Source organism: Giraffa tippelskirchi, chromosome 14 (assembly GCF_054371585.1).
Source record: "Giraffa tippelskirchi isolate mGirTip1 chromosome 14, T2T-mGirTip1v1.2.pri, whole genome shotgun sequence".
In the NCBI taxonomy this organism is placed as follows: Eukaryota; Metazoa; Chordata; class Mammalia; order Artiodactyla; family Giraffidae; genus Giraffa; species Giraffa tippelskirchi.
This window is the reverse complement of record NC_137288.1, coordinates 7,456,416-7,483,790: the sequence shown is the minus strand read 5'-3', so window position 1 is coordinate 7,483,790 and position 27,375 is coordinate 7,456,416. Positions and strand designations below refer to the sequence as shown.

The window sequence follows — 27,375 nt, the reverse complement described above, 5'->3', positions numbered from 1 at the left end:
CTCTCCGTGAAATGACTGAAGCAGTGTTTTTCGGACTCTCCACCTACTGTAAGACTCCATTGGAGAGTTCTCATTTTTATGTCATTTGAACTAGCCTTTGATATCTGAAAGGACGGTGTACGTCCTTTCAAGATACCATGTGCCAAACGAAGCCCTTTTGGCCACTGCCATCATTATCTCCAGGCAGGCATTGCTGTTTCAAGGGTGACATCTCAGCCAGAAGGCAGAGGCTGAGCTCGTCTTGTTGCACCAGCTCCCAAAAGAAGCCAAGAAAGGGAGCTGGAACAACAAACCACCCCAACGCCCAGGAAAGCGTTCTTCATGACAGAAGGCTAGAAAATGACCCAACATCCTTGTGGCCCAGAACCCCTCTAGAAAATCACTGTTCCATAAAAAAGAGAAACACATGGGAAGTTCCAAGGAGAGGCAATGCCCATGGCCAGTGTACTTTAGAGACGGCCTGAGCGCTCCGGGGAAGACACGCACCGACGGAACCCCTTGGGAAACAGCAGGGATTCTCCTCACCGTCGTAAGGGTTTCCTCTGGGGACAACCTGCCCTGGGCACCACATGAGGGAGCAGACCGGCTTCTCTTCCTCTGCCCCCACACCATTCACTCATGAAGGCAGCTCAGGTGTTCTCATGCCCTGCCTGCCTGCCTGCCTGGCTCATCCGTGAGCTGTGACCACCTCCAGGGCAGGACTCCACCTTCTCCTCTCTGTGTACCGTGCATCTGCACACAGTGGGCTTTCAGAACCTTAGACTTGAGCCATTCCCACTCAAGCCAGAACCCTCCCCAGGAAGGAAAACAGCTGTGGAGTCATTTTGGCCCCAGCACTGGTTCCGAAACCCTGGCGGCTCCTACAGCCTCTACGGCGTGAAGAGGGAGGTCCCTTTTGACAGAGCTTTCCGGCTCTCAGATCTAAGCTGTTGTTTCACTGTCAGCTGTGTCTCTTCCGTTGCAGCCAGGTGGGCCACGCTGCTCCAAAGGAGCTCACAAGCTGAGTTTCAAGGGAGGACAGGGATGGCTACAACGTGCTGCAAACTGAGTGAGGGTCCCCACAATCCTCAGCAAAGGTCTGTGGTGTGCAAGTGGGGAGTAGAGGGCCCCCAAGTTCCAAAGGAAGGGAGGTACTCGGGAGCTAAAGCCCTTGGCTGCTGTGGTAGCAGCTGCAGATGGCAGCTCGTCCACAGTGCACTTCGAATGAGGTCATATGAGCGGGACTCTGGAAATGGCTCCGAAATCGAGAGAAAGGGGTCAGGGTATGTGGGAAGCCGGCGGGGGTGGGGGGTGGATGAAGGAAGGTGTCCCTCCTCTCTCCAGTGCAATTTGGTTTGGTGAGTCTCAAAGCTACCAGATGGCACTTCCCAAGTCAGGCCCCCACAGGAATCAGGGTGGGCTGCGTGCCTCGGCCCCTGCCACAGGGACAAGCCACACCAGTGGCCTCCCTGAGCTCCAATGGCCGGATCTGGGGGTTCTGTCTGGGTGCACACCTCCTTGCTGTGGCCAAGTTCCCCCCTTCTCTGAGCACCAGCTTCATCCTCTCGAATGAGGACATCGAATGCTACCTTGGCACGTTACTCTCTTCATCCTGTGAAGACTCATTAGGCTTATCCTACAATTACTAGCTGGCCCGAAGAGATATCTCCTGAATCCAGATTAAGCTGGAGTCTCCCAGGCTCATCTGGCATGTCTTCCCTGAAGTCTGCCAAAACCCACACCCTTGCATTTCCAGGGACTCCCCTTAGCCAGCTGGGCAGAAAACCCAGCATGCTTCAAACAAGCTGACAGACAAGCGGGAGAGGACTCACGGGCAGAAGGTTTCCCTCAGGTCTCGGGTGGAGCTCTGGGACCACAGCAGCAACGGGCCATCCCAGCCCCTGGGCTCAGCAGCGCCCTCATTCTCAGGCCGGCGGCTCTGCCCTGAGGGGAGCGGGAAGGTCACCAACTGCCGCAGGCGGACCTCACGCCCCTCCCACTGCTGGAGCCTGACCTCCCCCGGCCCCACCCCTTCCCCTACCCCAGCAGGACGACAGCTCGTCTTCCCCTGGCTTCCAACGTCAGGCCCGGCCCTGGGCCCCGATTGGGCACTGCCCCAGCCCGGAGCTAATCACAGTGGCCAGGGAGGTGGAACGCACCGATTGGCCAGGGCCAGGTCATGTGACCATACTCCCCAGGAAACTCAAATATTACCAAGGTTCCCTAAGAAACCAATGAACAAAATTATCCAGTAAAGGCAAACCGTACTTTTTAATGAGGCCAATGTCACAGAAAAAAAAAAAAAAAAAGCTTCACCATGAACTGCTCAAGGAAGCTAGTAAATAAACTTTCAGAAAAGTTTAGTAGTTTTTTTTTTTTTTTTTTAATAGGGTGACGGAGAGCTATACCTTTCCCGTCTATGTGAATTTAGGTTTAAACTAGATTTCCCTTGGCTGTTATATAAGACAAAAAACCCCACATCACCCCCTTTCACTCACCCCCACCCCCCAAAAGTGTTTTAATGTATTGAATTTTTCTGTCCTCAGTTGTGTCTGATTCACGGCAACCCACGAACTCTACACAGCCAGGCTCTTCCGTCCATGGAATTCAGGGCAATTTTTTCTGTCCCAGTCAATGCCCACCCTGGGTGATCCAAAGGCAAGGGCTCAGAGGCCCCTGAGAGACTAACTCCTTTCAGCTGAGCACAGAGCTGGCTCCTCACTGGGATGCCTGTGGCCTGGGGCTCCCAGAGGGGAGAGCAGCACTCGCCCCACCGTGTGGTCACTGCTGGAAGTGCAGGCTGCTCCTCACTCCCCCTTGACAGTGTCCCTGACGGCAGAACAGTGTGAATCGAATCAAGGTGGTAATGCAAACTCCAATGCAACCAAACTCCCCACAAGGTCTCCAAAACCACTCAGGAACAGGGAATTGGAAACTGCAGGGGATGACATGAATGGAGATGGAGACTTGACACCTTACACCGAGTTCACTTCCACTTATCCCTAGACAAACTTTCCGTGAAAACTTGTCACCAATCTAGAAGAACAATGAGCAGAAACCGGACACGTGCTTTGAGTCTTCACACACAAAACTAAAAGGCAGTCCACAAAAAAACCCAGAGAATACAGTGGACTTGGCAAAATCAAAGATATCTACTGTGGGAAAGACCTCATGACAAAAGCAAAAGACAGGTCATACATCGCCAGACGAATGAGTGGAAACACAAAGCTTATCAAGGATGCGTCTCCAAACAGACAAAGAACACCAACACAACAAGCCTGTGAAAACTAGGGAAAGGTCTGAAGGGACACCAGACTGAGGAAGACACACACAGAGGATCCCGGATGATGTCCAGCACTGAGGGCCTGAAGAAACAACAGTCTAGTTGCACCCCCTCAGGCCTGTGTGACCGTGGATGAGGCCTCTGTTTCCCGGTGGCTCTGAGAGATGGACAGGGAGGAAGGGGAAGAGAAGTCACTTGCATTTCTAATACTCACAGCAAAGTCTTCCAATGAGAAGGGAATTATCACCCCCACTGACAATGCCATGCACTGAAGTGATATCCACGAGTCCATCTAACCCAGAAGGGAAGGATGCACCTGTTCTCACAAAACGGCGAGAGATGGAAGAAGGAAGATCAAGCCCACACCAATCACTGGAGAGAGAAGCTGTGCTCAGGGCTTGAAAAATTCCTATTGGGAAAATGATGTCACAGCCCCACAAGGCAATCCACAGCTTCGATGCTATTCCTCCCAAAATGCCAATGCATTTTCGCACCGAACAAAGAATTGCAAAAGGGGTTACGGAAACAAAAAAGAGCCTAAATTGTCAATACAATCCGACGAAAAGGCCCCGATACGGACATCCAAGGTTGTGTGAAAGGAAATTAGACGACCAAACTAGGATCCTCAGGAGAGTATCGGAGAAGGCAATGGCGACCCACTCCAGTACTCTTGCCTGGAAAATGCCCTGGACGGAGGAGCCTGGTAGGCTGCAGGCCATGGGGTCGCGCAGAGTCTGACACGACTGAAGTGACTTAGCAGCAGCAGCAGCAGCGGCAGGACAGTATGCTATTGGGAATACAACAACACACACAGATCCAGATCGATGGAATAAAGTTGAGGGTCCAGAAACAAACCCCAGCATCCATCGTCAACTCATCTCTGACACAGAAGGGGAGATTATCCAAATGGGAACAAGAAAGCCTCTTCAATCAATGTCCATGGGAAACCCAGACAGCTACATCTGAAGAACGCTATTGGTTTGGATCTCAGACCACCTCAATATTGGGGAAAAACCTCACCCTAAAGACTGATGTCATGAGATAGCTAGAAAGAAGCGTAGGTCAAAGGCTCCTTAACATCAGAGTCTCCTTGCCATTTGCTGGGCGGAGGTAGAAATGGGTCTCTTCAATTAAGGGAAAGAGGTACACGAAGTACACCAATGGGTTTCCATCCAATGGAACCTCTTCACAACAGAGAAGCTAAGCATTCACAAATGCAAAAGATAGGAAACGGAACACGAGAGACTCCTTCCAAGTGGTGTATCTGAGAAGGGGTTCATATGGAAAGAGACGAAGAATGCACAGCACTCAGATTCCAAGAAACACCACCACCACCCTTGACCCTTCCCCTATGACCAACTCCGACCTGAAGCCTTTCTCTCCCTCTAACCTATCCCTAAAACATAACCCTCATCTAATCATATACATGTGGAATTCCTAGCATCCATCCATTCACACACGAGAGAGAAAGAGGAAGACACAGAGGGAATTGAGAAAGGAAAAGAGAGGGACACAGCCAGAGAGAGACACGGAACCAAAGAGAGGAAAGGAGTCGATGGTCCAGACTTTTCCTCAATCTGTCTCGAAGGTAGAAGCAATGACAGCGCCCATCCACCCCAGAAGGGGGAAAAGGACGGAAGGTTTGCAGAGGAAAAGACAAGAACGCAGGGAGCCATTAGAAGCTCAGCCACCCGCAGAAGCCGAGCTGGGACACTTGAACAGAATCTCAATGGAAACAGGACCAGAAAGTTGGCTACTCTTTTCTACAAGAGAGGGAGACCTTCGAGTCTTCCTTTCGGTCCTCCAACTTGGATGCGGGGTCTCAAAACAGTCAGGAGGGGGAGTGCCTTTTCCTGGGTACCACGGCACATCCAGGCCTCGTTCTGCCCCATTCTGTGCTATGTCAGCCCTGGATGGAATCTTTCTTTCTGAAGTCTCAGCGCACGAGCTCCACGTGATATCGGCCCCAGGTGGAAAGGCATGGAGCTGCTCGTAGGCCGACAGACCTAGGAAGCAGATGGGAGAATGACCCCCACTCTGCAGATGGAGAGACTGGGGAAACCCTGAGGGGCATATGCTTGTCCAGGGCCACACCACTTATGAGAAGAAGGAGCCTGGTCTGAGAGCAGCAGGGCCCTCGGAGCTCAGGCCCTGGCTGCACCCAGGCCTCCCCAGGGCTGTGGGCTGGGCTGTGTGGGCGTCTCTGTGCCTGCACATGGCCTAAGGGGGGTGGTCGAGCAGTCAGAAACCCAGAGATTCCCTTGGGAAGTTTTGGGGAAGGGACCTCAGCACGAACCCCAGGCGATGATGTCACCTGCCGGCAACAGAACCCAACAGAACCCGCAACCCGGGTATCCAGGCCTCCAGAGCGGAGAGGAGCCCCCAGCCAGATCACTTGCTGCCAGGATGTTCTGCTGTTTGCCCATGCCCAGAGGCCGGGGCCTCAGGAGAGCTCACAGGCAGTGTGCGTGGGCACCCTGTCGACGTTGGCTCAGGACACCCCCGAGAGGCCTCTGGCCGTTTGCCCGGAGAAACAGAAAGGTAACACGGGGAGCCCCAGGCCGGGCCAGGCCACCTCGCCCATGCCACCCGGAAACACCGGGTCCTTTGCCTGTGTGTGTGGATGCGGGTTTCTCAGGGTGTGTCTCCCTCAAGGAAGCCCAGGCGGATGTGGGGTCAGAAGCCTGCGGACAAGTTGTGTCCACACCCCAGGGGAGAGCAGGCTGGGCCCGATGGGGAGTGTGCGGGCAGCGGCGGCCGCCCAGGCTGACCTCACACCCACAGGTGGGTCTCTTTCCTCCCGGGTGGGGATCTGAGCAGACACACGTCTCTGACCCTTCTGGGAAGAGAAGTTCGAGCAGGCAGAAGCAGCGGTTCCACTGGCCAGGCCCAGCTTGGAAAACTCCCAGCATGGCTGGCTGACGGTCACTGTCGTTGCAGAGCTTCCCACGTGATGAGGCCGAGGACGGGGACACCCCATCCACCTCCCGGAGGGAGGGGTCGGAGCACCACCCCCCCGCCCCTGAGGCCCAGTGCAGGCTCCAGGTGAGCGTGCCCACGGAGGCATCAGCCCCACCGGGGGAGAAGAGGAGGCGGGGAAGGCCTGCTGCAGAGACACCGCCTAGGATACACCCGCCGGCCCAGTCTGAGGCTGCCACGGAGCTCAGCACACCCGGCTCCGACCCAGAGTCCCGAGAACCCCGGCCTCTGAGGCAGCAGGAGGACCTGGAGCCCAGCACGCCAGAGCACAGAGGTGAGGACGCTGGGGCTGCTGCACGGGAGTGTGTGGGGACGGGGTGCTGAGCTACACAGGGACGAGTCCCCGAAAGCTGCTGCTGGGCCTGCAGCAAGCACTGGCCTCACACCCCCCGCCCCCCGTCTTGCACACTTCAGTCCCAAAAGACATCCGACGCTGGGTATTCTTTGGGAATCTCTTGGAAGCTTTCTGTCCCGGGATACGCACATGCCAAGGCTGGCCTGTGGGCAAACTTTGCTTCTCCCCCAGCTCTAGCACTGACCTCCAACTGGAACCAGGCTCCACTTCCCAGACCTGTCCCTACAGAGGTGGTGGCTCCAGGTGCAGGACCCAGGGATCCACCGAGGGCAGATGGAGAACCGAGACTTGCCCTCGCAGAGACACCAGGCCAGCTGGGTACTGGCCAGCACACTGGGCAGATCGGATCTCCGTGCCTGCAGGACCCCCAGCCCCAGGCACTGATGTCCCACCCCCTCAGCCAGAACCTCCACCTCCACGTGCACCTGTACCTGCTCGGGCTCTGGCAGGACAACCCGAGGCAGAGGAGGAGTCACCGCCTCGGCAGGGAGAGCCTGCCCTGGCTCCCGCGCAACACCCAGACGCCCACGATGACTCACCCACCCCTGCAGGGAGAACGAGCCCCCGCTCTGGACAGACACCCAGAGCCCTTGCCGGAAACACCACGTCCAGGGGAGCGGTCGGCTCTGCAGCCTCCATCCCTGTCTGCTCACCGTGGACGCCGGCAACTCGGTCTGCCCCCAGGGGACATGGAGTTCCTTTCCCCTGAACTGCTTTGCATTTGGTTTGTTTCCACCTTTCTGGTGATGTTTTCTTTTTTGTATGGTTTCCTGTATTTTTGTTGGTTAAGTTGGGATTCGTAAACTTTCTCATCATTGTTGCAATTTGGGAACACTGTTGTGTAACTCTGGTGATACTGTGTTACCATCACCACTTGGTAGTTTCAGACCCGTTTGATCTTTATGCCCCACCCCCCAACAAAGCCTGGATTCAAGGCAAGCACGCCCTGTTCATCCCTTCCCCCGATCCTGAACACAATTTCATCTTTTCTTTGTGCATTCCTTCCTATATTCTTGGTGTCCCCAATCAATGACTCTCCGTGAAATGACTGAAGCAGTGTTTTTCGGACTCTCCACCTACTGTAAGACTCCATTGGAGAGTTCTCATTTTTATGTCATTTGAACTAGCCTTTGATATCTGAAAGGACGGTGTACGTCCTTTCAAGATACCATGTGCCAAACGAAGCCCTTTTGGCCACTGCCATCATTATCTCCAGGCAGGCATTGCTGTTTCAAGGGTGACATCTCCGCCAGAAGGCAGAGGCTGAGCTCGTCTTGTTGCACCAGCTCCCAAAAGAAGCCAAGAAAGGGAGCTGGAACAACAAACCACCCCAACGCCCAGGAAAGCGTTCTTCATGACAGAAGGCTAGAAAATGACCCAACATCCTTGTGGCCCAGAACCCCTCTAGAAAATCACTGTTCCATAAAAAAGAGAAACACATGGGAAGTTCCAAGGAGAGGCAATGCCCATGGCCAGTGTACTTTAGAGACGGCCTGAGCGCTCCGGGGAAGACACGCACCGACGGAACCCCTTGGGAAACAGCAGGGATTCTCCTCACCGTCGTAAGGGTTTCCTCTGGGGACAACCTGCCCTGGGCACCACATGAGGGAGCAGACCGGCTTCTCTTCCTCTGCCCCCACACCATTCACTCATGAAGGCAGCTCAGGTGTTCTCATGCCCTGCCTGCCTGCCTGCCTGGCTCATCCGTGAGCTGTGACCACCTCCAGGGCAGGACTCCACCTTCTCCTCTCTGTGTACCGTGCATCTGCACACAGTGGGCTTTCAGAACCTTAGACTTGAGCCATTCCCACTCAAGCCAGAACCCTCCCCAGGAAGGAAAACAGCTGTGGAGTCATTTTGGCCCCAGCACTGGTTCCGAAACCCTGGCGGCTCCTACAGCCTCTACGGCGTGAAGAGGGAGGTCCCTTTTGACAGAGCTTTCCGGCTCTCAGATCTAAGCTGTTGTTTCACTGTCAGCTGTGTCTCTTCCGTTGCAGCCAGGTGGGCCACGCTGCTCCAAAGGAGCTCACAAGCTGAGTTTCAAGGGAGGACAGGGATGGCTACAACGTGCTGCAAACTGAGTGAGGGTCCCCACAATCCTCAGCAAAGGTCTGTGGTGTGCAAGTGGGGAGTAGAGGGCCCCCAAGTTCCAAAGGAAGGGAGGTACTCGGGAGCTAAAGCCCTTGGCTGCTGTGGTAGCAGCTGCAGATGGCAGCTCGTCCACAGTGCACTTCGAATGAGGTCATATGAGCGGGACTCTGGAAATGGCTCCGAAATCGAGAGAAAGGGGTCAGGGTATGTGGGAAGCCGGCGGGGGTGGGGGGTGGATGAAGGAAGGTGTCCCTCCTCTCTCCAGTGCAATTTGGTTTGGTGAGTCTCAAAGCTACCAGATGGCACTTCCCAAGTCAGGCCCCCACAGGAATCAGGGTGGGCTGCGTGCCTCGGCCCCTGCCACAGGGACAAGCCACACCAGTGGCCTCCCTGAGCTCCAATGGCCGGATCTGGGGGTTCTGTCTGGGTGCACACCTCCTTGCTGTGGCCAAGTTCCCCCCTTCTCTGAGCACCAGCTTCATCCTCTCGAATGAGGACATCGAATGCTACCTTGGCACGTTACTCTCTTCATCCTGTGAAGACTCATTAGGCTTATCCTACAATTACTAGCTGGCCCGAAGAGATATCTCCTGAATCCAGATTAAGCTGGAGTCTCCCAGGCTCATCTGGCATGTCTTCCCTGAAGTCTGCCAAAACCCACACCCTTGCATTTCCAGGGACTCCCCTTAGCCAGCTGGGCAGAAAACCCAGCATGCTTCAAACAAGCTGACAGACAAGCGGGAGAGGACTCACGGGCAGAAGGTTTCCCTCAGGTCTCGGGTGGAGCTCTGGGACCACAGCAGCAACGGGCCATCCCAGCCCCTGGGCTCAGCAGCGCCCTCATTCTCAGGCCGGCGGCTCTGCCCTGAGGGGAGCGGGAAGGTCACCAACTGCCGCAGGCGGACCTCACGCCCCTCCCACTGCTGGAGCCTGACCTCCCCAGGCCCCACCCCTTCCCCTACCCCAGCAGGACGACAGCTCGTCTTCCCCTGGCTTCCAACGTCAGGCCCGGCCCTGGGCCCCGATTGGGCACTGCCCCAGCCCGGAGCCAATCACAGTGGCCAGGGAGGTGGAACGCACCGATTGGCCAGGGCCAGGTCATGTGACCATACTCCCCAGGAAACTCAAATATTACCAAGGTTCCCTAAGAAACCAATGAACAAAATTATCCAGTAAAGGCAAACCGTACTTTTTAATGAGGCCAATGTCACAGAAAAAAAAAAAAATGCTTCACCATGAACTGCTCAAGGAAGCTAGTAAATAAACTTTCAGAAAAGTTTAGTAGTTTTTTTTTTTTTTTTAATAGGGTGACGGAGAGCTATACCTTTCCCGTCTATGTGAATTTAGGTTTAAACTAGATTTCCCTTGGCTGTTATATAAGACAAAAAAACCCACATCACCCCCTTTCACTCACCCCCACCCCCCAAAAGTGTTTTAATGTATTGAATTTTTCTGTCCTCAGTTGTGTCTGATTCACGGCAACCCACGAACTCTACACAGCCATGCTCTTCCGTCCATGGAATTCAGGGCAATTTTTTCTGTCCCAGTCAATGCCCACCCTGGGTGATCCAAAGGCAAGGGCTCAGAGGCCCCTGAGAGACTAACTCCTTTCAGCTGAGCACAGAGCTGGCTCCTCACTGGGATGCCTGTGGCCTGGGGCTCCCAGAGGGGAGAGCAGCACTCGCCCCACCGTGTGGTCACTGCTGGAAGTGCAGGCTGCTCCTCACTCCCCCTTGACAGTGTCCCTGACGGCAGAACAGTGTGAATCGAATCAAGGTGGTAATGCAAACTCCAATGCAACCAAACTCCCCACAAGGTCTCCAAAACCACTCAGGAACAGGGAATTGGAAACTGCAGGGGATGACATGAATGGAGATGGAGACTTGACACCTTACACCGAGTTCACTTCCACTTATCCCTAGACAAACTTTCCGTGAAAACTTGTCACCAATCTAGAAGAACAATGAGCAGAAACCGGACACGTGCTTTGAGTCTTCACACACAAAACTAAAAGGCAGTCCACAAAAAAACCCAGAGAATACAGTGGACTTGGCAAAATCAAAGATATCTACTGTGGGAAAGACCTCATGACAAAAGCAAAAGACAGGTCATACATCGCCAGACGAATGAGTGGAAACACAAAGCTTATCAAGGATGCGTCTCCAAACAGACAAAGAACACCAACACAACAAGCCTGTGAAAACTAGGGAAAGGTCTGAAGGGACACCAGACTGAGGAAGACACACACAGAGGATCCCGGATGATGTCCAGCACTGAGGGCCTGAAGAAACAACAGTCTAGTTGCACCCCCTCAGGCCTGTGTGACCGTGGATGAGGCCTCTGTTTCCCGGTGGCTCTGAGAGATGGACAGGGAGGAAGGGGAAGAGAAGTCACTTGCATTTCTAATACTCACAGCAAAGTCTTCCAATGAGAAGGGAATTATCACCCCCACTGACAATGCCATGCACTGAAGTGATATCCACGAGTCCATCTAACCCAGAAGGGAAGGATGCACCTGTTCTCACAAAACGGCGAGAGATGGAAGAAGGAAGATCAAGCCCACACCAATCACTGGAGAGAGAAGCTGTGCTCAGGGCTTGAAAAATTCCTATTGGTAAAATGATGTCACAGCCCCACAAGGCAATCCACAGCTTCGATGCTATTCCTCCCAAAATGCCAATGCATTTTCGCACCGAACAGAGAATTGCAAAAGGGGTTACGGAAACAGAAAAGAGCCTAAATTGTCAATACAATCCGACGAAAAGGCCCCGATACGGACATCCAAGGTTGTGTGAAAGGAAATTAGACGACCAAACTAGGATCCTCAGGAGAGTATCGGAGAAGGCAATGGCGACCCACTCCAGTACTCTTGCCTGGAAAATGCCCTGGACGGAGGAGCCTGGTAGGCTGCAGGCCATGGGGTCGCGCAGAGTCTGACACGACTGAAGTGACTTAGCAGCAGCAGCAGCAGCGGCAGGACAGTATGCTATTGGGAATACAACAACACACACAGATCCAGATCGATGGAATAAAGTTGAGGGTCCAGAAACAAACCCCAGCATCCATCGTCAACTCATCTCTGACACAGAAGGGGAGATTATCCAAATGGGAACAAGAAAGCCTCTTCAATCAATGTCCATGGGAAACCCAGACAGCTACATCTGAAGAACGCTATTGGTTTGGATCTCAGACCACCTCAATATTGGGGAAAAACCTCACCCTAAAGACTGATGTCATGAGATAGCTAGAAAGAAGCGTAGGTCAAAGGCTCCTTAACATCAGAGTCTCCTTGCCATTTGCTGGGCGGAGGTAGAAATGGGTCTCTTCAATTAAGGGAAAGAGGTACACGAAGTACACCAATGGGTTTCCATCCAATGGAACCTCTTCACAACAGAGAAGCTAAGCATTCACAAATGCAAAAGATAGGAAACGGAACACGAGAGACTCCTTCCAAGTGGTGTATCTGAGAAGGGGTTCATATGGAAAGAGACGAAGAATGCACAGCACTCAGATTCCAAGAAACACCACCACCACCCTTGACCCTTCCCCTATGACCAACTCCGACCTGAAGCCTTTCTCTCCCTCTAACCTATCCCTAAAACATAACCCTCATCTAATCATATACATGTGGAATTCCTAGCATCCATCCATTCACACACGAGAGAGAAAGAGGAAGACACAGAGGGAATTGAGAAAGGAAAAGAGAGGGACACAGCCAGAGAGAGACACGGAACCAAAGAGAGGAAAGGAGTCGATGGTCCAGACTTTTCCTCAATCTGTCTCGAAGGTAGAAGCAATGACAGCGCCCATCCACCCCAGAAGGGGGAAAAGGACGGAAGGTTTGCAGAGGAAAAGACAAGAACGCAGGGAGCCATTAGAAGCTCAGCCACCCGCAGAAGCCGAGCTGGGACACTTGAACAGAATCTCAATGGAAACAGGACCAGAAAGTTGGCTACTCTTTTCTACAAGAGAGGGAGACCTTCGAGTCTTCCTTTCGGTCCTCCAACTTGGATGCGGGGTCTCAAAACAGTCAGGAGGGGGAGTGCCTTTTCCTGGGTACCACGGCACATCCAGGCCTCGTTCTGCCCCATTCTGTGCTATGTCAGCCCTGGATGGAATCTTTCTTTCTGAAGTCTCAGCGCACGAGCTCCACGTGATATCGGCCCCAGGTGGAAAGGCATGGAGCTGCTCGTAGGCCGACAGACCTAGGAAGCAGATGGGAGAATGACCCCCACTCTGCAGATGGAGAGACTGGGGAAACCCTGAGGGGCATATGCTTGTCCAGGGCCACACCACTTATGAGAAGAAGGAGCCTGGTCTGAGAGCAGCAGGGCCCTCGGAGCTCAGGCCCTGGCTGCACCCAGGCCTCCCCAGGGCTGTGGGCTGGGCTGTGTGGGCGTCTCTGTGCCTGCACATGGCCTAAGGGGGGTGGTCGAGCAGTCAGAAACCCAGAGATTCCCTTGGGAAGTTTTGGGGAAGGGACCTCAGCACGAACCCCAGGCGATGATGTCACCTGCCGGCAACAGAACCCAACAGAACCCGCAACCCGGGTATCCAGGCCTCCAGAGCGGAGAGGAGCCCCCAGCCAGATCACTTGCTGCCAGGATGTTCTGCTGTTTGCCCATGCCCAGAGGCCGGGGCCTCAGGAGAGCTCACAGGCAGTGTGCGTGGGCACCCTGTCGACGTTGGCTCAGGACACCCCCGAGAGGCCTCTGGCCGTTTGCCCGGAGAAACAGAAAGGTAACACGGGGAGCCCCAGGCCGGGCCAGGCCACCTCGCCCATGCCACCCGGAAACACCGGGTCCTTTGCCTGTGTGTGTGGATGCGGGTTTCTCGGGGTGTGTCTCCCTCAAGGAAGCCCAGGCGGATGTGGGGTCAGAAGCCTGCGGACAAGTTGTGTCCACACCCCAGGGGAGAGCAGGCTGGGCCCGATGGGGAGTGTGCGGGCAGCGGCGGCCGCCCAGGCTGACCTCACACCCACAGGTGGGTCTCTTTCCTCCCGGGTGGGGATCTGAGCAGACACACGTCTCTGACCCTTCTGGGAAGAGAAGTTCGAGCAGGCAGAAGCAGCGGTTCCACTGGCCAGGCCCAGCTTGGAAAACTCCCAGCATGGCTGGCTGACGGTCACTGTCGTTGCAGAGCTTCCCACGTGATGAGGCCGAGGACGGGGACACCCCATCCACCTCCCGGAGGGAGGGGTCGGAGCACCACCCCCCCGCCCGTGAGGCCCAGTGCAGGCTCCAGGTGAGCGTGCCCACGGAGGCATCAGCCCCACCGGGGGAGAAGAGGAGGCGGGGAAGGCCTGCTGCAGAGACACCGCCTAGGATACACCCGCCGGCCCAGTCTGAGGCTGCCACGGAGCTCAGCACACCCGGCTCCGACCCAGAGTCCCGAGAACCCCGGCCTCTGAGGCAGCAGGAGGACCTGGAGCCCAGCACGCCAGAGCACAGAGGTGAGGACGCTGGGGCTGCTGCACGGGAGTGTGTGGGGACGGGGTGCTGAGCTACACAGGGACGAGTCCCCGAAAGCTGCTGCTGGGCCTGCAGCAAGCACTGGCCTCACACCCCCCGCCCCCCGTCTTGCACACTTCAGTCCCAAAAGACATCCGACGCTGGGTATTCTTTGGGAATCTCTTGGAAGCTTTCTGTCCCGGGATACGCACATGCCAAGGCTGGCCTGTGGGCAAACTTTGCTTCTCCCCCAGCTCTAGCACTGACCTCCAACTGGAACCAGGCTCCACTTCCCAGACCTGTCCCTACAGAGGTGGTGGCTCCAGGTGCAGGACCCAGGGATCCACCGAGGGCAGATGGAGAACCGAGACTTGCCCTCGCAGAGACACCAGGCCAGCTGGGTACTGGCCAGCACACTGGGCAGATCGGATCTCCGTGCCTGCAGGACCCCCAGCCCCAGGCACTGATGTCCCACCCCCTCAGCCAGAACCTCCACCTCCACGTGCACCTGTACCTGCTCGGGCTCTGGCAGGAGAACCCGAGGCAGAGGAGGAGTCACCGCCTCGGCAGGGAGAGCCTGCCCTGGCTCCCGCGCAACACCCAGACGCCCACGATGACTCACCCACCCCTGCAGGGAGAACGAGCCCCCGCTCTGGACAGACACCCAGAGCCCTTGCCGGAAACACCACGTCCAGGGGAGCGGTCGGCTCTGCAGCCTCCATCCCTGTCTGCTCACCGTGGACGCCGGCAACTCGGTCTGCCCCCAGGGGACATGGAGTTCCTTTCCCCTGAACTGCTTTGCATTTGGTTTGTTTCCACCTTTCTGGTGATGTTTTCTTTTTTGTATGGTTTCCTGTATTTTTGTTGGTTAAGTTGGGATTCGTAAACTTTCTCATCATTGTTGCAATTTGGGAACACTGTTGTGTAACTCTGGTGATACTGTGTTACCATCACCACTTGGTAGTTTCAGACCCGTTTGATCTTTATGCCCCACCCCCCAACAAAGCCTGGATTCAAGGCAAGCACGCCCTGTTCATCCCTTCCCCCGATCCTGAACACAATTTCATCTTTTCTTTGTGCATTCCTTCCTATATTCTTGGTGTCCCCAATCAATGACTCTCCGTGAAATGACTGAAGCAGTGTTTTTCGGACTCTCCACCTACTGTAAGACTCCATTGGAGAGTTCTCATTTTTATGTCATTTGAACTAGCCTTTGATATCTGAAAGGACGGTGTACGTCCTTTCAAGATACCATGTGCCAAACGAAGCCCTTTTGGCCACTGCCATCATTATCTCCAGGCAGGCATTGCTGTTTCAAGGGTGACATCTCCGCCAGAAGGCAGAGGCTGAGCTCGTCTTGTTGCACCAGCTCCCAAAAGAAGCCAAGAAAGGGAGCTGGAACAACAAACCACCCCAACGCCCAGGAAAGCGTTCTTCATGACAGAAGGCTAGAAAATGACCCAACATCCTTGTGGCCCAGAACCCCTCTAGAAAATCACTGTTCCATAAAAAAGAGAAACACATGGGAAGTTCCAAGGAGAGGCAATGCCCATGGCCAGTGTACTTTAGAGACGGCCTGAGCGCTCCGGGGAAGACACGCACCGACGGAACCCCTTGGGAAACAGCAGGGATTCTCCTCACCGTCGTAAGGGTTTCCTCTGGGGACAACCTGCCCTGGGCACCACATGAGGGAGCAGACCGGCTTCTCTTCCTCTGCCCCCACACCATTCACTCATGAAGGCAGCTCAGGTGTTCTCATGCCCTGCCTGCCTGCCTGCCTGGCTCATCCGTGAGCTGTGACCACCTCCAGGGCAGGACTCCACCTTCTCCTCTCTGTGTACCGTGCATCTGCACACAGTGGGCTTTCAGAACCTTAGACTTGAGCCATTCCCACTCAAGCCAGAACCCTCCCCAGGAAGGAAAACAGCTGTGGAGTCATTTTGGCCCCAGCACTGGTTCCGAAACCCTGGCGGCTCCTACAGCCTCTACGGCGTGAAGAGGGAGGTCCCTTTTGACAGAGCTTTCCGGCTCTCAGATCTAAGCTGTTGTTTCACTGTCAGCTGTGTCTCTTCCGTTGCAGCCAGGTGGGCCACGCTGCTCCAAAGGAGCTCACAAGCTGAGTTTCAAGGGAGGACAGGGATGGCTACAACGTGCTGCAAACTGAGTGAGGGTCCCCACAATCCTCAGCAAAGGTCTGTGGTGTGCAAGTGGGGAGTAGAGGGCCCCCAAGTTCCAAAGGAAGGGAGGTACTCGGGAGCTAAAGCCCTTGGCTGCTGTGGTAGCAGCTGCAGATGGCAGCTCGTCCACAGTGCACTTCGAATGAGGTCATATGAGCGGGACTCTGGAAATGGCTCCGAAATCGAGAGAAAGGGGTCAGGGTATGTGGGAAGCCGGCGGGGGTGGGGGGTGGATGAAGGAAGGTGTCCCTCCTCTCTCCAGTGCAATTTGGTTTGGTGAGTCTCAAAGCTACCAGATGGCACTTCCCAAGTCAGGCCCCCACAGGAATCAGGGTGGGCTGCGTGCCTCGGCCCCTGCCACAGGGACAAGCCACACCAGTGGCCTCCCTGAGCTCCAATGGCCGGATCTGGGGGTTCTGTCTGGGTGCACACCTCCTTGCTGTGGCCAAGTTCCCCCCTTCTCTGAGCACCAGCTTCATCCTCTCGAATGAGGACATCGAATGCTACCTTGGCACGTTACTCTCTTCATCCTGTGAAGACTCATTAGGCTTATCCTACAATTACTAGCTGGCCCGAAGAGATATCTCCTGAATCCAGATTAAGCTGGAGTCTCCCAGGCTCATCTGGCATGTCTTCCCTGAAGTCTGCCAAAACCCACACCCTTGCATTTCCAGGGACTCCCCTTAGCCAGCTGGGCAGAAAACCCAGCATGCTTCAAACAAGCTGACAGACAAGCGGGAGAGGACTCACGGGCAGAAGGTTTCCCTCAGGTCTCGGGTGGAGCTCTGGGACCACAGCAGCAACGGGCCATCCCAGCCCCTGGGCTCAGCAGCGCCCTCATTCTCAGGCCGGCGGCTCTGCCCTGAGGGGAGCGGGAAGGTCACCAACTGCCGCAGGCGGACCTCACGCCCCTCCCACTGCTGGAGCCTGACCTCCCCAGGCCCCACCCCTTCCCCTACCCCAGCAGGACGACAGCTCGTCTTCCCCTGGCTTCCAACGTCAGGCCCGGCCCTGGGCCCCGATTGGGCACTGCCCCAGCCCGGAGCCAATCACAGTGGCCAGGGAGGTGGAACGCACCGATTGGCCAGGGCCAGGTCATGTGACCATACTCCCCAGGAAACTCAAATATTACCAAGGTTCCCTAAGAAACCAATGAACAAAATTATCCAGTAAAGGCAAACCGTACTTTTTAATGAGGCCAATGTCACAGAAAAAAAAAAAAAAAAAAAAGCTTCACCATGAACTGCTCAAGGAAGCTAGTAAATAAACTTTCAGAAAAGTTTAGTAGTTTTTTTTTTTTTTTTAATAGGGTGACGGAGAGCTATACCTTTCCCGTCTATGTGAATTTAGGTTTAAACTAGATTTCCCTTGGCTGTTATATAAGACAAAAAAACCCACATCACCCCCTTTCACTCACCCCCACCCCCCAAAAGTGTTTTAATGTATTGAATTTTTCTGTCCTCAGTTGTGTCTGATTCACGGCAACCCACGAACTCTACACAGCCAGGCTCTTCCGTCCATGGAATTCAGGGCAATTTTTTCTGTCCCAGTCAATGCCCACCCTGGGTGATCCAAAGGCAAGGGCTCAGAGGCCCCTGAGAGACTAACTCCTTTCAGCTGAGCACAGAGCTGGCTCCTCACTGGGATGCCTGTGGCCTGGGGCTCCCAGAGGGGAGAGCAGCACTCGCCCCACCGTGTGGTCACTGCTGGAAGTGCAGGCTGTTCCTCACTCCCCCTTGACAGTGTCCCTGACGGCAGAACAGTGTGAATCGAATCAAGGTGGTAATGCAAACTCCAATGCAACCAAACTCCCCACAAGGTCTCCAAAACCACTCAGGAACAGGGAATTGGAAACTGCAGGGGATGACATGAATGGAGATGGAGACTTGACACCTTACACCGAGTTCACTTCCACTTATCCCTAGACAAACTTTCCGTGAAAACTTGTCACCAATCTAGAAGAACAATGAGCAGAAACCGGACACGTGCTTTGAGTCTTCACACACAAAACTAAAAGGCAGTCCACAAAAAAACCCAGAGAATACAGTGGACTTGGCAAAATCAAAGATATCTACTGTGGGAAAGACCTCATGACAAAAGCAAAAGACAGGTCATACATCGCCAGACGAATGAGTGGAAACACAAAGATTATCAAGGATGCGTCTCCAAACAGACAAAGAACACCAACACAACAAGCCTGTGAAAACTAGGGAAAGGTCTGAAGGGACACCAGACTGAGGAAGACACACACAGAGGATCCCGGATGATGTCCAGCACTGAGGGCCTGAAGAAACAACAGTCTAGTTGCACCCCCTCAGGCCTGTGTGACCGTGGATGAGGCCTCTGTTTCCCGGTGGCTCTGAGAGATGGACAGGGAGGAAGGGGAAGAGAAGTCACTTGCATTTCTAATACTCACAGCAAAGTCTTCCAATGAGAAGGGAATTATCACCCCCACTGACAATGCCATGCACTGAAGTGATATCCACGAGTCCATCTAACCCAGAAGGGAAGGATGCACCTGTTCTCACAAAACGGCGAGAGATGGAAGAAGGAAGATCAAGCCCACACCAATCACTGGAGAGAGAAGCTGTGCTCAGGGCTTGAAAAATTCCTATTGGGAAAATGATGTCACAGCCCCACAAGGCAATCCACAGCTTCGATGCTATTCCTCCCAAAATGCCAATGCATTTTCGCACCGAACAAAGAATTGCAAAAGGGGTTACGGAAACAGAAAAGAGCCTAAATTGTCAATACAATCCGACGAAAAGGCCCCGATACGGACATCCAAGGTTGTGTGAAAGGAAATTAGACGACCAAACTAGGATCCTCAGGAGAGTATCGGAGAAGGCAATGGCGACCCACTCCAGTACTCTTGCCTGGAAAATGCCCTGGACGGAGGAGCCTGGTAGGCTGCAGGCCATGGGGTCGCGCAGAGTCTGACACGACTGAAGTGACTTAGCAGCAGCAGCAGCAGCGGCAGGACAGTATGCTATTGGGAATACAACAACACACACAGATCCAGATCGATGGAATACAGTTGAGGGTCCAGAAACAAACCCCAGCATCCATCGTCAACTCATCTCTGACACAGAAGGGGAGATTATCCAAATGGGAACAAGAAAGCCTCTTCAATCAATGTCCATGGGAAACCCAGACAGCTACACCTGAAGAACGCTATTGGTTTGGATCTCAGACCACCTCAATATTGGGGAAAAACCTCACCCTAAAGACTGATGTCATGAGATAGCTAGAAAGAAGCGTAGGTCAAAGGCTCCTTAACATCAGAGTCTCCTTGCCATTTGCTGGGCGGAGGTAGAAATGGGTCTCTTCAATTAAGGGAAAGAGGTACACGAAGTACACCAATGGGTTTCCATCCAATGGAACCTCTTCACAACAGAGAAGCTAAGCATTCACAAATGCAAAAGATAGGAAACGGAACACGAGAGACTCCTTCCAAGTGGTGTATCTGAGAAGGGGTTCATATGGAAAGAGACGAAGAATGCACAGCACTCAGATTCCAAGAAACACCACCACCACCCTTGACCCTTCCCCTATGACCAACTCCGACCTGAAGCCTTTCTCTCCCTCTAACCTATCCCTAAAACATAACCCTCATCTAATCATATACATGTGGAATTCCTAGCATCCATCCATCCACACACGAGAGAGAAAGAGGAAGACACAGAGGGAATTGAGAAAGGAAAAGAGAGGGACACAGCCAGAGAGAGACACGGAACCAAAGAGAGGAAAGGAGTCGATGGTCCAGACTTTTCCTCAATCTGTCTCGAAGGTAGAAGCAATGACAGCGCCCATCCACCCCAGAAGGGGGAAAAGGACGGAAGGTTTGCAGAGGAAAAGACAAGAACGCAGGGAGCCATTAGAAGCTCAGCCACCCGCAGAAGCCGAGCTGGGACACTTGAACAGAATCTCAATGGAAACAGAGGACCAGAAAGTTGGCTACTCTTTTCTACAAGAGAGGGAGACCTTCGAGTCTTCCTTTCGGTCCTCCAACTTGGATGCGGGGTCTCAAAACAGTCAGGAGGGGGAGTGCCTTTTCCTGGGTACCACGGCACATCCAGGCCTCGTTCTGCCCCATTCTGTGCTATGTCAGCCCTGGATGGAATCTTTCTTTCTGAAGTCTCAGCGCACGAGCTCCACGTGATATCGGCCCCAGGTGGAAAGGCATGGAGCTGCTCGTAGGCCGACAGACCTAGGAAGCAGATGGGAGAATGACCCCCACTCTGCAGATGGAGAGACTGGGGAAACCCTGAGGGGCATATGCTTGTCCAGGGCCACACCACTTATGAGAAGAAGGAGCCTGGTCTGAGAGCAGCAGGGCCCTCGGAGCTCAGGCCCTGGCTGCACCCAGGCCTCCCCAGGGCTGTGGGCTGGGCTGTGTGGGCGTCTCTGTGCCTGCACATGGCCTAAGGGGGGTGGTCGAGCAGTCAGAAACCCAGAGATTCCCTTGGGAAGTTTTGGGGAAGGGACCTCAGCACGAACCCCAGGCGATGATGTCACCTGCCGGCAACAGAACCCAACAGAACCCGCAACCCGGGTATCCAGGCCTCCAGAGCGGAGAGGAGCCCCCAGCCAGATCACTTGCTGCCAGGATGTTCTGCTGTTTGCCCATGCCCAGAGGCCGGGGCCTCAGGAGAGCTCACAGGCAGTGTGCGTGGGCACCCTGTCGACGTTGGCTCAGGACACCCCCGAGAGGCCTCTGGCCGTTTGCCCGGAGAAACAGAAAGGTAACACGGGGAGCCCCAGGCCGGGCCAGGCCACCTCGCCCATGCCACCCGGAAACACCGGGTCCTTTGCCTGTGTGTGTGGATGCGGGTTTCTCGGGGTGTGTCTCCCTCAAGGAAGCCCAGGCGGATGTGGGGTCAGAAGCCTGCGGACAAGTTGTGTCCACACCCCAGGGGAGAGCAGGCTGGGCCCGATGGGGAGTGTGCGGGCAGCGGCGGCCGCCCAGGCTGACCTCACACCCACAGGTGGGTCTCTTTCCTCCCGGGTGGGGATCTGAGCAGACACACGTCTCTGACCCTTCTGGGAAGAGAAGTTCGAGCAGGCAGAAGCAGCGGTTCCACTGGCCAGGCCCAGCTTGGAAAACTCCCAGCATGGCTGGCTGACGGTCACTGTCGTTGCAGAGCTTCCCACGTGATGCGGCCGAGGACGGGGACACCCCATCCACCTCCCGGAGGGAGGGGTCGGAGCACCACCCCCCCGCCCCTGAGGCCCAGTGCAGGCTCCAGGTGAGCGTGCCCACGGAGGCATCAGCCCCACCGGGGGAGAAGAGGAGGCGGGGAAGGCCTGCTGCAGAGACACCGCCTAGGATACACCCGCCGGCCCAGTCTGAGGCTGCCACGGAGCTCAGCACACCCGGCTCCGACCCAGAGTCCCGAGAACCCCGGCCTCTGAGGCAGCAGGAGGACCTGGAGCCCAGCACGCCAGAGCACAGAGGTGAGGACGCTGGGGCTGCTGCACGGGAGTGTGTGGGGACGGGGTGCTGAGCTACACAGGGACGAGTCCCCGAAAGCTGCTGCTGGGCCTGCAGCAAGCACTGGCCTCACACCCCCCGCCCCCCGTCTTGCACACTTCAGTCCCAAAAGACATCCGACGCTGGGTATTCTTTGGGAATCTCTTGGAAGCTTTCTGTCCCGGGATACGCACATGCCAAGGCTGGCCTGTGGGCAAACTTTGCTTCTCCCCCAGCTCTAGCACTGACCTCCAACTGGAACCAGGCTCCACTTCCCAGACCTGTCCCTACAGAGGTGGTGGCTCCAGGTGCAGGACCCAGGGATCCACCGAGGGCAGATGGAGAACCGAGACTTGCCCTCGCAGAGACACCAGGCCAGCTGGGTACTGGCCAGCACACCGGGCAGATCGGATCTCCGTGCCTGCAGGACCCCCAGCCCCAGGCACTGATGTCCCACCCCCTCAGCCAGAACCTCCACCTCCACGTGCACCTGTACCTGCTCGGGCTCTGGCAGGACAACCCGAGGCAGAGGAGGAGTCACCGCCTCGGCAGGGAGAGCCTGCCCTGGCTCCCGCGCAACACCCAGACGCCCACGATGACTCACCCACCCCTGCAGGGAGAACGAGCCCCCGCTCTGGACAGACACCCAGAGCCCTTGCCGGAAACACCACGTCCAGGGGAGCGGTCGGCTCTGCAGCCTCCATCCCTGTCTGCTCACCGTGGACGCCGGCAACTCGGTCTGCCCCCAGGGGACATGGAGTTCCTTTCCCCTGAACTGCTTTGCATTTGGTTTGTTTCCACCTTTCTGGTGATGTTTTCTTTTTTGTATGGTTTCCTGTATTTTTGTTGGTTAAGTTGGGATTCGTAAACTTTTTCATCATTGTTGCAATTTGGGAACACTGTTGTGTAACTCTGGTGATACTGTGTTACCATCACCACTTGGTAGTTTCAGACCCGTTTGATCTTTATGCCCCACCCCCCAACAAAGCCTGGATTCAAGGCAAGCACGCCCTGTTCATCCCTTCCCCCGATCCTGAACACAATTTCATCTTTTCTTTGTGCATTCCTTCCTATATTCTTGGTGTCCCCAATCAATGACTCTCCGTGAAATGACTGAAGCAGTGTTTTTCGGACTCTCCACCTACTGTAAGACTCCATTGGAGAGTTCTCATTTTTATGTCATTTGAACTAGCCTTTGATATCTGAAAGGACGGTGTACGTCCTTTCAAGATACCATGTGCCAAACGAAGCCCTTTTGGCCACTGCCATCATTATCTCCAGGCAGGCATTGCTGTTTCAAGGGTGACATCTCCGCCAGAAGGCAGAGGCTGAGCTCGTCTTGTTGCACCAGCTCCCAAAAGAAGCCAAGAAAGGGAGCTGGAACAACAAACCACCCCAACGCCCAGGAAAGCGTTCTTCATGACAGAAGGCTAGAAAATGACCCAACATCCTTGTGGCCCAGAACCCCTCTAGAAAATCACTGTTCCATAAAAAAGAGAAACACATGGGAAGTTCCAAGGAGAGGCAATGCCCATGGCCAGTGTACTTTAGAGACGGCCTGAGCGCTCCGGGGAAGACACGCACCGACGGAACCCCTTGGGAAACAGCAGGGATTCTCCTCACCGTCGTAAGGGTTTCCTCTGGGGACAACCTGCCCTGGGCACCACATGAGGGAGCAGACCGGCTTCTCTTCCTCTGCCCCCACACCATTCACTCATGAAGGCAGCTCAGGTGTTCTCATGCCCTGCCTGCCTGCCTGCCTGGCTCATCCGTGAGCTGTGACCACCTCCAGGGCAGGACTCCACCTTCTCCTCTCTGTGTACCGTGCATCTGCACACAGTGGGCTTTCAGAACCTTAGACTTGAGCCATTCCCACTCAAGCCAGAACCCTCCCCAGGAAGGAAAACAGCTGTGGAGTCATTTTGGCCCCAGCACTGGTTCCGAAACCCTGGCGGCTCCTACAGCCTCTACGGCGTGAAGAGGGAGGTCCCTTTTGACAGAGCTTTCCGGCTCTCAGATCTAAGCTGTTGTTTCACTGTCAGCTGTGTCTCTTCCGTTGCAGCCAGGTGGGCCACGCTGCTCCAAAGGAGCTCACAAGCTGAGTTTCAAGGGAGGACAGGGATGGCTACAACGTGCTGCAAACTGAGTGAGGGTCCCCACAATCCTCAGCAAAGGTCTGTGGTGTGCAAGTGGGGAGTAGAGGGCCCCCAAGTTCCAAAGGAAGGGAGGTACTCGGGAGCTAAAGCCCTTGGCTGCTGTGGTAGCAGCTGCAGATGGCAGCTCGTCCACAGTGCACTTCGAATGAGGTCATATGAGCGGGACTCTGGAAATGGCTCCGAAATCGAGAGAAAGGGGTCAGGGTATGTGGGAAGCCGGCGGGGGTGGGGGGTGGATGAAGGAAGGTGTCCCTCCTCTCTCCAGTGCAATTTGGTTTGGTGAGTCTCAAAGCTACCAGATGGCACTTCCCAAGTCAGGCCCCCACAGGAATCAGGGTGGGCTGCGTGCCTCGGCCCCTGCCACAGGGACAAGCCACACCAGTGGCCTCCCTGAGCTCCAATGGCCGGATCTGGGGGTTCTGTCTGGGTGCACACCTCCTTGCTGTGGCCAAGTTCCCCCCTTCTCTGAGCACCAGCTTCATCCTCTCGAATGAGGACATCGAATGCTACCTTGGCACGTTACTCTCTTCATCCTGTGAAGACTCATTAGGCTTATCCTACAATTACTAGCTGGCCCGAAGAGATATCTCCTGAATCCAGATTAAGCTGGAGTCTCCCAGGCTCATCTGGCATGTCTTCCCTGAAGTCTGCCAAAACCCACACCCTTGCATTTCCAGGGACTCCCCTTAGCCAGCTGGGCAGAAAACCCAGCATGCTTCAAACAAGCTGACAGACAAGCGGGAGAGGACTCACGGGCAGAAGGTTTCCCTCAGGTCTCGGGTGGAGCTCTGGGACCACAGCAGCAACGGGCCATCCCAGCCCCTGGGCTCAGCAGCGCCCTCATTCTCAGGCCGGCGGCTCTGCCCTGAGGGGAGCGGGAAGGTCACCAACTGCCGCAGGCGGACCTCACGCCCCTCCCACTGCTGGAGCCTGACCTCCCCCGGCCCCACCCCTTCCCCTACCCCAGCAGGACGACAGCTCGTCTTCCCCTGGCTTCCAACGTCAGGCCCGGCCCTGGGCCCCGATTGGGCACTGCCCCAGCCCGGAGCCAATCACAGTGGCCAGGGAGGTGGAACGCACCGATTGGCCAGGGCCAGGTCATGTGACCATACTCCCCAGGAAACTCAAATATTACCAAGGTTCCCTAAGAAACCAATGAACAAAATTATCCAGTAAAGGCAAACCGTACTTTTTAATGAGGCCAATGTCACAGAAAAAAAAAAAAAATGCTTCACCATGAACTGCTCAAGGAAGCTAGTAAATAAACTTTCAGAAAAGTTTAGTAGTTTTTTTTTTTTTTTTTAATACGGTGACGGAGAGCTATACCTTTCCCGTCTATGTGAATTTAGGTTTAAACTAGATTTCCCTTGGCTGTTATATAAGACAAAAAAACCCACATCACCCCCTTTCACTCACCCCCACCCCCCAAAAGTGTTTTAATGTATTGAATTTTTCTGTCCTCAGTTGTGTCTGATTCACGGCAACCCACGAACTCTACACAGCCAGGCTCTTCCGTCCATGGAATTCAGGGCAATTTTTTCTGTCCCAGTCAATGCCCACCCTGGGTGATCCAAAGGCAAGGGCTCAGAGGCCCCTGAGAGACTAACTCCTTTCAGCTGAGCACAGAGCTGGCTCCTCACTGGGATGCCTGTGGCCTGGGGCTCCCAGAGGGGAGAGCAGCACTCGCCCCACCGTGTGGTCACTGCTGGAAGTGCAGGCTGCTCCTCACTCCCCCTTGACAGTGTCCCTGACGGCAGAACAGTGTGAATCGAATCAAGGTGGTAATGCAAACTCCAATGCAACCAAACTTCCCACAAGGTCTCCAAAACCACTCAGGAACAGGGAATTGGAAACTGCAGGGGATGACATGAATGGAGATGGAGACTTGACACCTTACACCGAGTTCACTTCCACTTATCCCTAGACAAACTTTCCGTGAAAACTTGTCACCAATCTAGAAGAACAATGAGCAGAAACCGGACACGTGCTTTGAGTCTTCACACACAAAACTAAAAGGCAGTCCACAAAAAAACCCAGAGAATACAGTGGACTTGGCAAAATCAAAGATATCTACTGTGGGAAAGACCTCATGACAAAAGCAAAAGACAGGTCATACATCGCCAGACGAATGAGTGGAAACACAAAGCTTATCAAGGATGTGTCTCCAAACAGACAAAGAACACCAACACAACAAGCCTGTGAAAACTAGGGAAAGGTCTGAAGGGACACCAGACTGAGGAAGACACACACAGAGGATCCCGGATGATGTCCAGCACTGAGGGCCTGAAGAAACAACAGTCTAGTTGCACCCCCTCAGGCCTGTGTGACCGTGGATGAGGCCTCTGTTTCCCGGTGGCTCTGAGAGATGGACAGGGAGGAAGGGGAAGAGAAGTCACTTGCATTTCTAATACTCACAGCAAAGTCTTCCAATGAGAAGGGAATTATCACCCCCACTGACAATGCCATGCACTGAAGTGATATCCACGAGTCCATCTAACCCAGAAGGGAAGGATGCACCTGTTCTCACAAAACGGCGAGAGATGGAAGAAGGAAGATCAAGCCCACACCAATCACTGGAGAGAGAAGCTGTGCTCAGGGCTTGAAAAATTCCTATTGGGAAAATGATGTCACAGCCCCACAAGGCAATCCACAGCTTCGATGCTATTCCTCCCAAAATGCCAATGCATTTTCGCACCGAACAAAGAATTGCAAAAGGGGTTACGGAAACAGAAAAGAGCCTAAATTGTCAATACAATCCGACGAAAAGGCCCCGATACGGACATCCAAGGTTGTGTGAAAGGAAATTAGACGACCAAACTAGGATCCTCAGGAGAGTATCGGAGAAGGCAATGGCGACCCACTCCAGTACTCTTGCCTGGAAAATGCCCTGGACGGAGGAGCCTGGTAGGCTGCAGGCCATGGGGTCGCGCAGAGTCTGACACGACTGAAGTGACTTAGCAGCAGCAGCAGCAGCGGCAGGACAGTATGCTATTGGGAATACAACAACACACACAGATCCAGATCGATGGAATAAAGTTGAGGGTCCAGAAACAAACCCCAGCATCCATCGTCAACTCATCTCTGACACAGAAGGGGAGATTATCCAAATGGGAACAAGAAAGCCTCTTCAATCAATGTCCATGGGAAACCCAGACAGCTACATCTGAAGAACGCTATTGGTTTGGATCTCAGACCACCTCAATATTGGGGAAAAACCTCACCCTAAAGACTGATGTCATGAGATAGCTAGAAAGAAGCGTAGGTCAAAGGCTCCTTAACATCAGAGTCTCCTTGCCATTTGCTGGGCGGAGGTAGAAATGGGTCTCTTCAATTAAGGGAAAGAGGTACACGAAGTACACCAATGGGTTTCCATCCAATGGAACCTCTTCACAACAGAGAAGCTAAGCATTCACAAATGCAAAAGATAGGAAA

The 27,375-nt window shown here is 54.5% G+C and overlaps 1 long non-coding RNA gene across 1 annotated transcript in view; it reads right to left on the bottom strand.

Annotated features, from left to right (window-relative positions):
* LOC145534151 (uncharacterized) overlaps nucleotides 1-27,375 on the bottom strand; it is a 270,548-nt gene that overhangs the window by 230,494 nt on the left and 12,679 nt on the right. Inside the window, exons 3-6 of the long non-coding RNA XR_014074277.1 lie at nucleotides 24,697-24,808; nucleotides 17,065-17,176; nucleotides 9,441-9,552; nucleotides 1,812-1,923 (exon numbers count right to left, since the gene is read on the bottom strand). This is a non-coding gene — a long non-coding RNA (uncharacterized LOC145534151). The remainder of the gene's footprint in view (nucleotides 1-1,811; nucleotides 1,924-9,440; nucleotides 9,553-17,064; nucleotides 17,177-24,696; nucleotides 24,809-27,375) is intronic.